The sequence below is a fragment of the Bufo bufo genome, chromosome 7, assembly GCF_905171765.1.
Source record: "Bufo bufo chromosome 7, aBufBuf1.1, whole genome shotgun sequence".
In the NCBI taxonomy this organism is placed as follows: domain Eukaryota; kingdom Metazoa; phylum Chordata; class Amphibia; order Anura; family Bufonidae; genus Bufo; species Bufo bufo.
Window position 1 is genome coordinate 62,822,440 of NC_053395.1, and position 12,064 is coordinate 62,834,503.

A 12,064-nucleotide genomic window follows, 5' to 3' on the forward strand; every position below is an offset into this window, starting at 1 on the left:
GGCCCGTCTGCCTTTCTGTTCTATGCCCCATATTTTAAAAAGAGGCCTCTCATGAATGCCTTATAAGAATTCCACAATATACAGGGTTCCGATACAGAGGGAGCATTTAATGCAGACTAGCTGTGCTAGTGGTATCCAGCCCAGAATCGTATTGAAGTCCCCATCCCCCACCCCAAAATCAAGGTGCCATATGGATTTTTTTTTTTTTTTTTTTCTCAAGGAATTTTTATTGTCAAAAATGAATGGTAAATGACAGTAAACATATTGTGGACGCAGCCACTTAAAGTTCTCAAAACATATAAGCTTGAAATTTGGTGGACGCAGCCACCCCTTTGGTAGATTGACAAAAAAATTTCATTAACGTAGTAAGTCCTATGGCACCCGCACGGGTGCTGCCAACATAGAACTTCAGGTAACAACACTAAGGGAATCAAAACATTAGTTCAGTAAGTTACCAATAAGGTAAGTCATGGGGGGAGGAAAAGGGAAAAAAAAAAAAAAAAGAAAATGAGAAGATGGTGATGAAGAAAAACATCTAAAGACCTTTAATTTCCTACGTAAGTTAAGCCAAGTCAAGCTACACCAGTAAAATTGTCAAGAGGCTAGTAAAGGAAATTGATTACTGAGGCATAGGAAATTTAGCCAGCCAAGGAGACCATGAAGTATAGAAAAATTTTAATCTGTTCGTTCTTTGGGCCCATAAATGTTCAAATATGACATTTGTGGAGATTCGTCCTGTTAGTTCCTTCATGGAAGGGCTCTCAGATGATTTCCAATGCTTAGCAATCAATAATTTGGCCGTTAGTAAAATATGACACATTAAGGGTCTAAATTTGGGATGGATTGTGTCGATATCTAATGATAGAAGTGCCAAAGCTGGGGATAATATCACATTTAGTCCTAGGACATTTCCTATTAAATTATTAATTTCTACCCAGAAGGGACTGAGTCTATCACAATCCCAGAATATGTGAATCAAATTACCAGGCCTCCCCTGGCACCTCCAACAGGTATTTTCCATGTTAGGATAGAATCTGGCTAGCTTGACTGGAGTGAAGTACCAACGTGTTAAAAGTTTTAAGTACCCTTCTATCAGGTTAGAGCTCCTTGTGGCTTTATGCGTAGTTTTAATCGCAATCTGCCATTTAGCCAGAGGAAAAGAGAGTTTGAGATCCCTTTCCCAATTTAGCAAATGAGCTTTTTTTGTAAAATGTTCATCTTTTATCACAAATTTATATATAGCCTTTGTAGGCACCTGTGGAATTCCTTGTGGGCCAAGTACGGTATTAAGAAGAATTATTGGGATATCCACTTCTCTTTTAGGCCCTTTAGGATTTTTTTGATATAGAGCTTTCTTTAGACAAGCAAGGTGCCTTCTATGAGGGAAGTAAACATTAAGGAAATAGACCACATTCTCTATGAGGCATCTTAATAGAAGGTACCGTCCTCCTGGGTTGGATACAACCGAGCACAGCTTAAAATCTACAGTGTCGTGTACTGCAATAAGCACCCTTTTTTTTTTTCCTTCTGGGTGGCACATTCTACATAAACATGAGGGAATGCCACAACAAGTTGGCATTTTAGTGCAGTAAAGTGTGTTTCCTGGGCAAAAAATACATCACATTTATGCTGCAATGCTTCCCGCCACATCATACTCCGTTTAAAGGGGCTATTCAAACCTTTAACATTTAAAAAAATCAAATTAAGAGCCATAGTAATAGTAACATATTATCTGTGCCTTCACGCCATCCTCAACCATTTCACAGTATACATGGAAAAGAAGCATGCCAGTCATCCTCCCTGCAGATCTAGACCAAGGATGCTCAACCTGTAGCCCTCCAGCGGTTGCAAAAATACAACTCCCAGCATACCTGAACAGCCTACAGCTATTAGGGCATGGTGGGAGTTGTACTTTTGCAACAGCTGGAGGGCTCCAGGTTAAGCATCTCTAATCTAGACTATAGTGACCTAAGGAAGGCTAGGTTACGAACAAAAACTGAAAAAACAACAAAAAACAGAACCAAAACAAATACTCAAATGAATACTATAGTGAAGAACATTTCCCTGATCCCCCAGACAGAATAGTGAGCTCAAGAATCAGGACCAAGCAGCAATAATCCACTAGGGATCTCCAGGAGCCCCATCCAGAAGCTATATCCACAGGAACCTAGTTCGGTGCTTGGGACAAAGAAACGGATGAGTGGTTATAAGTTACGGTAGAATCCTCTGGTAAGGACATGTTGTGATTAAAAGAAGCCAATTTATTCCCGCCTCAGACAATGCAAGTACATGCGTAGAGTAATCATGACATAATTTAGTGGGGAAGCCTGTGATTACAAAGAGCCTTGGCGATACCCAAAAACTGAGCTGTAGCATGGCCGCAGATAACTTAATGTATGAAGAGACAGAATCATAAGGAGCGGGTAGTGGACGAATCTTCCGGGCAGCGTCCATAACCTGTTCATTCATATGTTAATGAATCCTGGCCAAAACATGCCGTGGCACAGACTCTAGGATCAACTTCAGATTTGGCAGTTTGTGAGCGCGGTCATTCACTATGTCCTGGTCAGACAGGGAAGGTACCAATGACTTGCAAAGATCCTGCAGATAAAAGACCAGATCCATAGTGGTCACATCCTGTGGAATCCCCCGGAATTTAATATTATTCTGTCTTGACCTGTCCTCCCGGTCTGTAACTTTGGTACGCAGTGACTGCACCTCTTCTAAAGCAATGTGTGAATTCACTAAGTCATTATGCCCACAAGCATATTCCACCATTTTTGTTTCAATGTGCGCTGTTGTCACGGATGTAATAGGGGAGAACACCAAAAGACAACAAGAAGGAAGGGTAAAGACACTAGGCCTCACCGCTAGGGAAGGAAAAGGGTCACCACCTATAAAACCCTGCTCCTGGCCCTAACTCCTATCCGTATGGGCACCTCTTGATGGTAGAGATGCCCATACACAGGAACCTATAAAACCCTGGTAACCCTCGGATGCCCTAAAGGTAATGACAGGGCAGAGAAAACCCGTTCCTTCCCTGGTGAAGGAACGAGCGTCTCGCTGAGGCCTAGTAAACAACCAGGGGGGGGGGGGGGGAATACAAAACACAACTTCTGAGGATGATGGATGAACAGGACTTCAACACAAACCACACTCCAGCTCTTCCAATACCAAATGAAGCTATCCAGAGCAAGGAGTGATGGGTAAAGTCAGACTAAATAGGGATGGGTAAAGGTCACATGATCCACACCTGAACAGGAGGTGTGGACATACCAGCAACACACAGACAAAGTGAAACTAAAAGAGGTTGTCAGATCACTAATGTGCAGATAATCTTTCAGACCTTCTAAGACCTGTCACAGGAGTGACAGTACCCACCCTTCTACGGGTGACCTCCCGGCACCTAGGACCAACCTTATCAGGATGAGCTCTGTGGAATGCTCTCACCAGACGACTAGCATTAACATCAGTCGCTGGAACCAACATTCTCTCCTCTGGCCTGTACCCTCTCCAATGTACGAGATACTGGAGGGATCTCCGGAGAACTCGGGAGTCCACAATCCTGCTGATCTGAAATTCTAAATTGCCGTCCACCATGACAGGAGCGGGAGGTAAGGAGGACGGCTCAACAGGTTTGACACATTTCTTTAACAACGATTTATGAAATATGTTATGGATTTTCAATGCCTGAGGAAGTTCAAGACGGAAGGCTACAGGGTTAACAATGGCAGTGATCTTATATGGACCAATAAATCTTGGGCCCAATTTCCAAGAAGGTACCTTAAGTTTAATATTTCTTGTAGACAACCACACAGAATCACCCACTCTCAGGTCCGGAACACTCATACGTCTCCTGTCAGCAGCACGCTTATACCTGTTGCCCATCTTTTTCAGGTTATTTTGGATTTTCCGCCAAATAGAAGACAAAGAAGAGGAAAATCGTTCCTTCTCAGGAATTCTGGAATTTTGAGCACCAGAAAATGTACCAAACTGTGGATGGAACCCATATGCCCTAAAAAATGGCGACTTATCAGTGGATTCCTGTCTACGGTTATTTATAGCAAACTCAGCTAACGACAAAAATGAAGACCATTCTTCCTGATACTCTGAAACAAAACATCTTAAGTAAGTCTCCAGATTCTGATTAGTGCGCTCCGTCTGTCCGTTCGACTGAGGATGAAAAGCCAAAGAGAAGGACAATTGTACACCCAGACGAGTACAGAACGCTTTCCAGAATCTGGAAAAAAGCTGAGTCCCTCTATAGGACACCACATCAGAGGGAATGCCATGTAGTTTCACGATGTTGTCGACACACACCTGTGCAAGAGTTTTAGCATTAGGTAGACTAGGTAATGCAATAAAGTGTGCCATTTTACTAAAACGATCAGCTACCACCAGAATCACGTTTTTAAAATCCATGGACAAATGGGTCCAAGGTCTGGACGGGATGGGCAATGGAAGCAGAGATCCAGAAGGCCGAGTATGTGTCACCTTAGCACGTGCACAGGTACCACAGGCTGACACATAGTCCTCAACACACTTACTCAACCCCGGCCACCAGAATCTGCTAGAGATGAGATCGACAGTCGATCTGCTCCCAGGGTGCCCAGCAAGCACCGTACAGTGATATTCCTCGAACACCTTGTGACGCAATTCGGAGGGAACAAACAATTTCCCCGGAGGACAAGAGTCCGGAGCATCCTCCTGTGCCTCCAACACCTTGGCCTCGAGATCAGGATAAAGAGCGGATATGACTCCCCCTTCAGATAAAATGGGACTAGGGTCATTAGACTCACCCCCCCAGGAAAGCTACGCGACAAAGCATCCGCCTTGACGTTCTTAACCCCAGGGCGGTAAGTGACGATGAAGTTAAATCTGGTGAAAAACAATGACAATCTGGCCTGCATTGGGTTCAGTGGCTTAGCCCACTCCAGGTAGGCCAGATTCTTGTGATTCGTAATTACCGTAATAGGATGAATTGCTCCTTCCAACCAATGCCGCCATTTCTTGAACGCCAACTTAATGGCCAGCAATTCCCTATTCCCCACATCATAATTCCTTTCAGCAGTAGAGAGTTTTTTAGAGAAAAATGCACATGGGCGCCATTTACTGGGTAAAGGACCCTGCGACAAGATTGCTCCTACCCCTATCTCGGACGCGTCAACCTCAACAATAAATGGCGACATGTCCGGTTGCACCAGAATAGGGGCCGAAGCAAAACATTCTTTCATAGCAGAAAAGGCCTGTAATGCCGCATCAGACCAGATAGAAATATCAGCACCCTTCCTAGTCATTTGATATAGAAGAAAGACAGCTCACCACCTTGTAAATTCGCTTGCACGGGAAGGGATCTCTCCCACTATAAAATCAGAATAAATCCCAGCAGGCGTATCGATTTTTTCTTCAATGCTTTATTGATCCATACACAGGACGCGTTTCGGCTCGTGATGCAGTTGAGGAAGGCTGGACGGGCCGAAACGCGTCCTGTGTATGGATCAATCTGTGTATGGATCAATAAAGCATTGAAGAAAAAAATCGATACGCCTGCTGGGATTTATTCTGACCCTTCCTAGTCATGTCTGTTAAAGGTTTAACCACCGATGAATAGTTCAAGATAAAATTACGGTAGTAGTTAGTTAACCCTAAAAACCGCATAAGCGCTTTCAGATTTTCGGGTCGATCCCAGTCCAACATGGCACGGACCTTCTTGGGATCCATACGAAAACCTGAGGATGAGAGCAGGTACCCCAGAAATTGCACTTCCTGTACAGCAAATACACACTTTTCCATCTTAGCATACAACTTATTCTCTCTTAGGATCTGTAACACCTGTCTCACATGATCCTGATAAGTCTCCATATTAGGCGAATAAATTAGTATGTCATCAAGGTATACAACGACAAACCTCCCCACCAGATGATGAAAGATGTCATTGACAAAGTGTTGAAAAACCGCAGAAGCATTGGTTAACCTAAAGGGCATGACCAGGTTTTCAAAATGACCCTCAGGGGTATTAAATGCGGTCTTCCACTCATCCCCCTCCTTGATCCTTACCAGATTATATGCCCCCCTCAGATCCAACTTAGAGAACACCTTGGCACCGACAATCTGACTAAACAAATCCGGAATCAAAGGGGGTAAGGATCACAGACGGTAATACGATTGAGCGCACGGAAGTCCAGGCATGGTCTCAGGGTACCATCCTTTTTCTTTACAAAGAAAAATTCAGCAGCCACTGGGGACTTGGATGGTCTAATATGTCCCTTTGCCAAACTCTCGGTAATATACTCTCGCATGGCCTTTCTTTCGGGTTCCGAAAGATTATACAACCGAGATTTGGTCAATTTAGCTCCGGGAATAAGTTTGACGGGACAGTCATACTCCCGGTGCGGAGGCAACTCCTGATTACCAATCTCAGAGAACACATCAGAAAATTCAGAAATGAACGAGGGTACAGTTTTAGTGGTAACCATAGAGAACGATGCATTAAGACAGTTGTCCATGCAAAAATCACTCCAATAGAGAATCTGTCTCGCTTGCCAGTCGATGTTAGGGTTATGTTTGCTTAACCATGGTAAACCCAACACCAACGGAGCAGGCAGACCCTCCAACACATAACAGGAGATAGATTCCTGATGCAAATCACCCACTCTTAAATGAATGTCATTCACTACCTGCGACAGGCATTTTTGGGTGAGAGGTGCTGAGTCAATTGCAAAGACAGAAATACTTTTCTCTAATGCATTAGTAGTCAACCCGTGAATACGTACAAACTGTCCATCAATCAAGTTAACTCCTGCCCCACTGTCGATAAATGCTTTGATTTTCACAGTTTTGGACTCTAGCGCCACCTCGGCAGACAGGAGAAAACGGGTACTACCAGTAAATAACAAAAGTAGGTTTTCTTGCTCCCCACCCACACCACCAATAGTAATTTGGGGATTACAAGTTTTTTCCTTTTTGTTTACACCTTGATGCTGCAAGTACGGACAAATATTCACAAAATGTCCATTCTTGCCACAACAAAAGCAGACTCCTTTCACATGACCAAAACTTTTGCCAGAAGTTCCAGGAGTAGCTCCTACTAACTGCATAGGCTCCTCGCAAGGCGCAACCACCAGTGTCTCTTCACCATAAGTGTCAAAGGAAGCAGTACCCTTATTGAACAGTACTTCCTGAAGGTTGAGGACCCCTAGATCTCTCCCTCAGGCGTCTATCAAGACGTACAGCAAGGGACATAGCTGCTTCCAATGACTCAGGATTTTCATGAAAAGCCAATGCATCCTGCAGTCTCTCAGAGAGACCCTGACAGAATTGGCTACGGAGAGCAGGATCGGTCCACTCTGGATCTGTAGCCCATCTTCTAAATTCAGAGCAATAGGTATCCGCGGAACTTTCTCCCTGCCGCAAACCCCATAACTTGGTCTTGGCCTGAAAGATCCGATCCGGGTCATCGTAGATAAGACCCAAAGCTCTAAAAAATTCATCTATCGACCGGAGGGACGGTGATCCGGTCGGCAGAGAAAAAGTTCAAGATTGGGCGTCCTCTTTAAGCAATGAAATAATCATACCCACACGTTCACACTCATCCCCAGAAGAGTATGGACGCAGCCTAAAGTATAATTTACATGACTCCCTGAACCGGATGAAATTGTCACAACCCCAGGAAAACCTGTCCGGGAGAGCCACCTTCGGTTCAGGGCAGGCCTGGGACCCACCACCGGAACCAGCAGCCTGTGGACTCTGAATCTGCAAGACCGTCGCGCAGAGATCTGCTACCTCCAAAGTCAGATTCTGCAGCTGTTCGACCAGTGCAGACATAGTATCCATAGCTGCAAAGATCAGAACAAAAATGGCGGTATTGGCTCTGGATAATGTCACGGATGTAATAGGGGAGAACACCAAAAGACAACAAGAAGGAAGGGTCTCACCGCTAGGGAAGGAAAAGGGTCACCACCTATAAAACCCTGCTCCTGGCCCTAACTCCTATCCGTATGGGCACCTCTCGATGGTAGAGATGCCCAAACACAGGAACCTATAAAACCCTGGTGACCCTCGGATGCCCTAAAGGTAATGACAGGGCAGAGACAACCCGTTCCTTCCCTGGTGAAGGAACTAACGTCTCGCTGAGGCCTAGTAAACAACCAGGGGGAGGGGGAATACAAAACACAACAAGCTGGACACTTAACTTCTGAGGATGATGGATCAACAGGACTTCAACACGAACCACACTCCAGCTGTTCCAAAACCAAATGAAGCTATCCAGAGCAAGGAGTGATGGGTAAAGTCAGTCTAAATAGGGATGGGTAAAGGTCACATGATCCACACCTAAACAGGAGGTGTGGACATACCAGCAACACACAGACAAAGTGAAACCAAAAGAGGCTGTCAGATCACTAATGTGCAGATAATCTTTCAGACCTTCTAAGATCTGTCACAGGAGTGACAGCTGTGCGGCCTCCCAGTTGCTCAATGGCTGTCTGATCAGTGTCACTGCTATCTTTACATCTCCCTTGATAGACTTGTGCAATGATAGGAGCATACCTTTTAATGAAGAATTAGTAACTAGCTCATCAGACCATGATAAGGAGCTTAACTCTTGTACTTCTGCTTCGAAACTAGGATCATGGCGGCCGTGAGATGTTACAGCCTTCTTATGATCCGGGCCATGAGGGGAAGGAGAGAATGTGGGGCCCTCTGTAATAGCCCATTCATGTAACTCACTCAAACCCGCCACGGAAGCAGGGGGTGAAGAGTTTCTGCCGATATCGGGCTGTCGGGAGGATCAGGGCTGTGTGGTGCACTTGGTGTACCTCGTGTTACTGAGCGGCGGGCGCCATCTTGTACAGGCTCCAGCTGAAACAAGGGGATGAAATCCGTGAGTTTCTTTGGTCCCCCGATTCTTCCTTTCCTTTTAATCATGGCCCCCTAGTCAGGAAAGGGTGGTGGGATCAATTGCGATGCTGCTGTGCCGCTGCATCAGTCGCTGTGGAGAGGGGGGATCAGAAGTATGCCGGAGATCACAGAGAAGCGGCCATCACACACTACGGCCAGGCTCCACCCCCCAATGTAGTTTTTTAATTCTTACTACAGCATTTCTCAAAGCAGATACTTGGAAAGAAACTTGGTTTCCATTTTCTGATATGAAAATGGGTAATGGCAGCACAAAGGTCGCATGGATCCACGGGCCACCTCTTGGGCTATTTCACAAGACAGTGATTAATGGGAATCGGTCATCTCCAAAACACCCCTCAAAGTAGAGTAAGAGGTGTATAGTGTAAGTGATGATGAGTCAGATTATGTAATTAATATCTTCATACTCACTTGCATTCTGACACTGTGCTCCCACAAACCTGCAGTAAAATGCACTGAGAGGACTCCTGAGCTCGCGCACATAATGGAGGAGTCCTCTCAATGCATATTACTGCAGGTTGGTGGGAGCACAGTGAGTATGAAGATAGAAATTACATAATCGGAGTCTGCATCACTTACACTATAGGCCACTTAGTCTAGTTTGAGTGGTGTAATAGCCGCGTGACAAACTTTTTATTTTATTTTTTTTAATGGCTGTCACACTGTTATTTTTAAAACCATTGCAGTCTATGGGGCAGCTGTCAAAAAATTAGACATATCCTAATTTTGTCAATTTTCACGGTCAGACGGCCATCTAGACATGAGTGCACCCTTCTAACGGCCGTTAAAAATGGGTACACTATGTTAAGAAAAGAAAAAGGGGAATTTCAGGGGTCAAAATATAAAATAAAATATAATAATTATATTATAATATTCAAAAGATGTGTAGAAGCAGTTCTTTTATCAGGCTCACAATCGCAGCTAGCTCTGACATGCCCCCACTTCCTCTCAGACAGATGTCTTCTGTGTTTTTGTGACTGGGGCAGATCTCGCCTGACAACAGGCAGTGGACTGCAAATTAGGTGGAAGTGAGACCACTAGGGGCCATGAATGGTGACACAACCAAATGCCATTATGCAGAAAAAATACATTGATCAGTCTCCATGTTGCAGATCGTGTTCATCCTTCATCCTGAACATCTGGGAATCAATGAAGAGAAGAGAGACGTTATTATCATCAGGATATGCTGAGCTCATCCAGCAGGAATGTGGATGCACTAAGGCCTCCTTCACATCAGCGTTCTTTATTTCCGTTGTTCTGCTCCATTATAGGAGCAGAATGATGAAAATAATGGAAGTGCCAGATCCAGCACATGACTGACAGAAATGCAGACTCTAATGGGACCTGTTCGGTTTCCAAATGGGAGAATACCCTTTTTAGCAGAGAAAAAAGTCCAGCACGCAGAACTTTTCTCAACTGCTGTTTTTGATCAAATCTGTGACGGAGGCCACAAACGGAGCCTCAACCGCAGTTCTGAATGTACCCTTAAGGCCCCTTTCACACGGGCGAGTATTCCACGCGGATGCGATGCGTGAGGTGAACGCATTGCACCCGCACTGAATACCGACCCATTCATTTCTATGGGGCTGTTCACATGAGCGGTGATTTTCACGCATCACTTGTGCGTTGCTTGAAAATCGCAGCATGCTCTATATTCTGCGTTTTTCACGCAACGCAGGCCCCATAGAAGTGAATGGGGTTGCGTGAAAATCGCAAGCATCCGCTAGCAAGTGCGGATGCGGTGCGATTTTCACGCATGGTTGCTAGGTGACAGTCTATTCACTGTATTATTTTCCCTTATAACATGGTTATAAGGGAAAATAATAGCATTCTGAATACAGAATGCTTAGTAGGTGATCAATTGAGGGTTAAAAAAAATAAAAAAATTAACTCACCTTCTCCTCTTGATCGCGTAGTTCCCGGGCTCTTCTTTACTTCTCAAAAGATGAACTATCGGCTAGGACCTGTGGTGACGTCAGATCACATGCTCCAATCACATCGTCCATCACCACGGTGATGGACCATGTGATTGGAGCATGTGATCTGACGTCACCAAAGGTCCTTTAGCCCACAGCTCATCATTAAAGAAGTAAAGAAGAGACCGGGAACTACGCGATCAAGAGGAGAAGGTGAGTTAGTTTTTTTATTTTTTTTTAACCCTCAATTGATCACCTACTAAGCATTCTGTATTCAGAATGCTATTATTTTCCCTTATAACCATGTTATAAGGGAAAATAATAAAATCTACAGAACACCTAACCCAAACCCGAACTTCTGTGAAGAAGTTCGGGTTTGGGTACCAAACATGCGTGATTTTTCTCACACGAGTGCAAAACGCATTTCAATGTTTTGCACTCGCGCAGAAAAAATCGCGGGTGTTCCCGCAACGCACCCGCACATTTTCCCGCAACGCCCGTGTGAAAGAGGCCTAACTGCATCCACCGTCCACATACACCGTTCATTATACTGTATATACAGTAACACTCAGGATTATTATTTTTTCAATATTATAATTAGGGATGAGCTAATTTCATATTTTGAAATTTGTTTTCGGTTCCGGTTGTGGTATAATGTGAATTGCGTTATGGATTTTGTTACCACGGACCATAACGCAATTCCATGACGGAATGCATAACGGAATGCCTTTAGAGGCATTCCGTTATTCATTCCGTCATAATAGAAGTCTATGGCCTGCATAACGGATCCGTCCGGTTTATGTTATGCAGGAGAGGACAGATGTTCTGCTTAATACAGTTTCCTTACCAGTGTTGCGAAACGTCCACAAATTTCAGGACAGTCTGTAAAAATAGTTTACTTTTTTCCTGTGCCTGTGAAAAAAAATTAACGTGTCCATGATTTTTTTGGGACGCTGTAGTACATGACTAGATTATTTTGATGATAATTTTCATCATTTTACATCTCACAGTAAATGCTGGTAATGAGGAGTTATCAGTATATTGAGTTATAGACATTAGAAATGAGCGATTTTCATGTTATGAAATTCGTTCATGCTTTGCTTGGTGGTAAAAGGTGAATTGCGTTATGGATTCCGTTACCACGGACCATAACGCAATTCCATGACGGAATGCATAACGGAAAGCCTTCATTCCGTCATATTAGAAGTCTATGGGCTGCATAACAGTTCCGT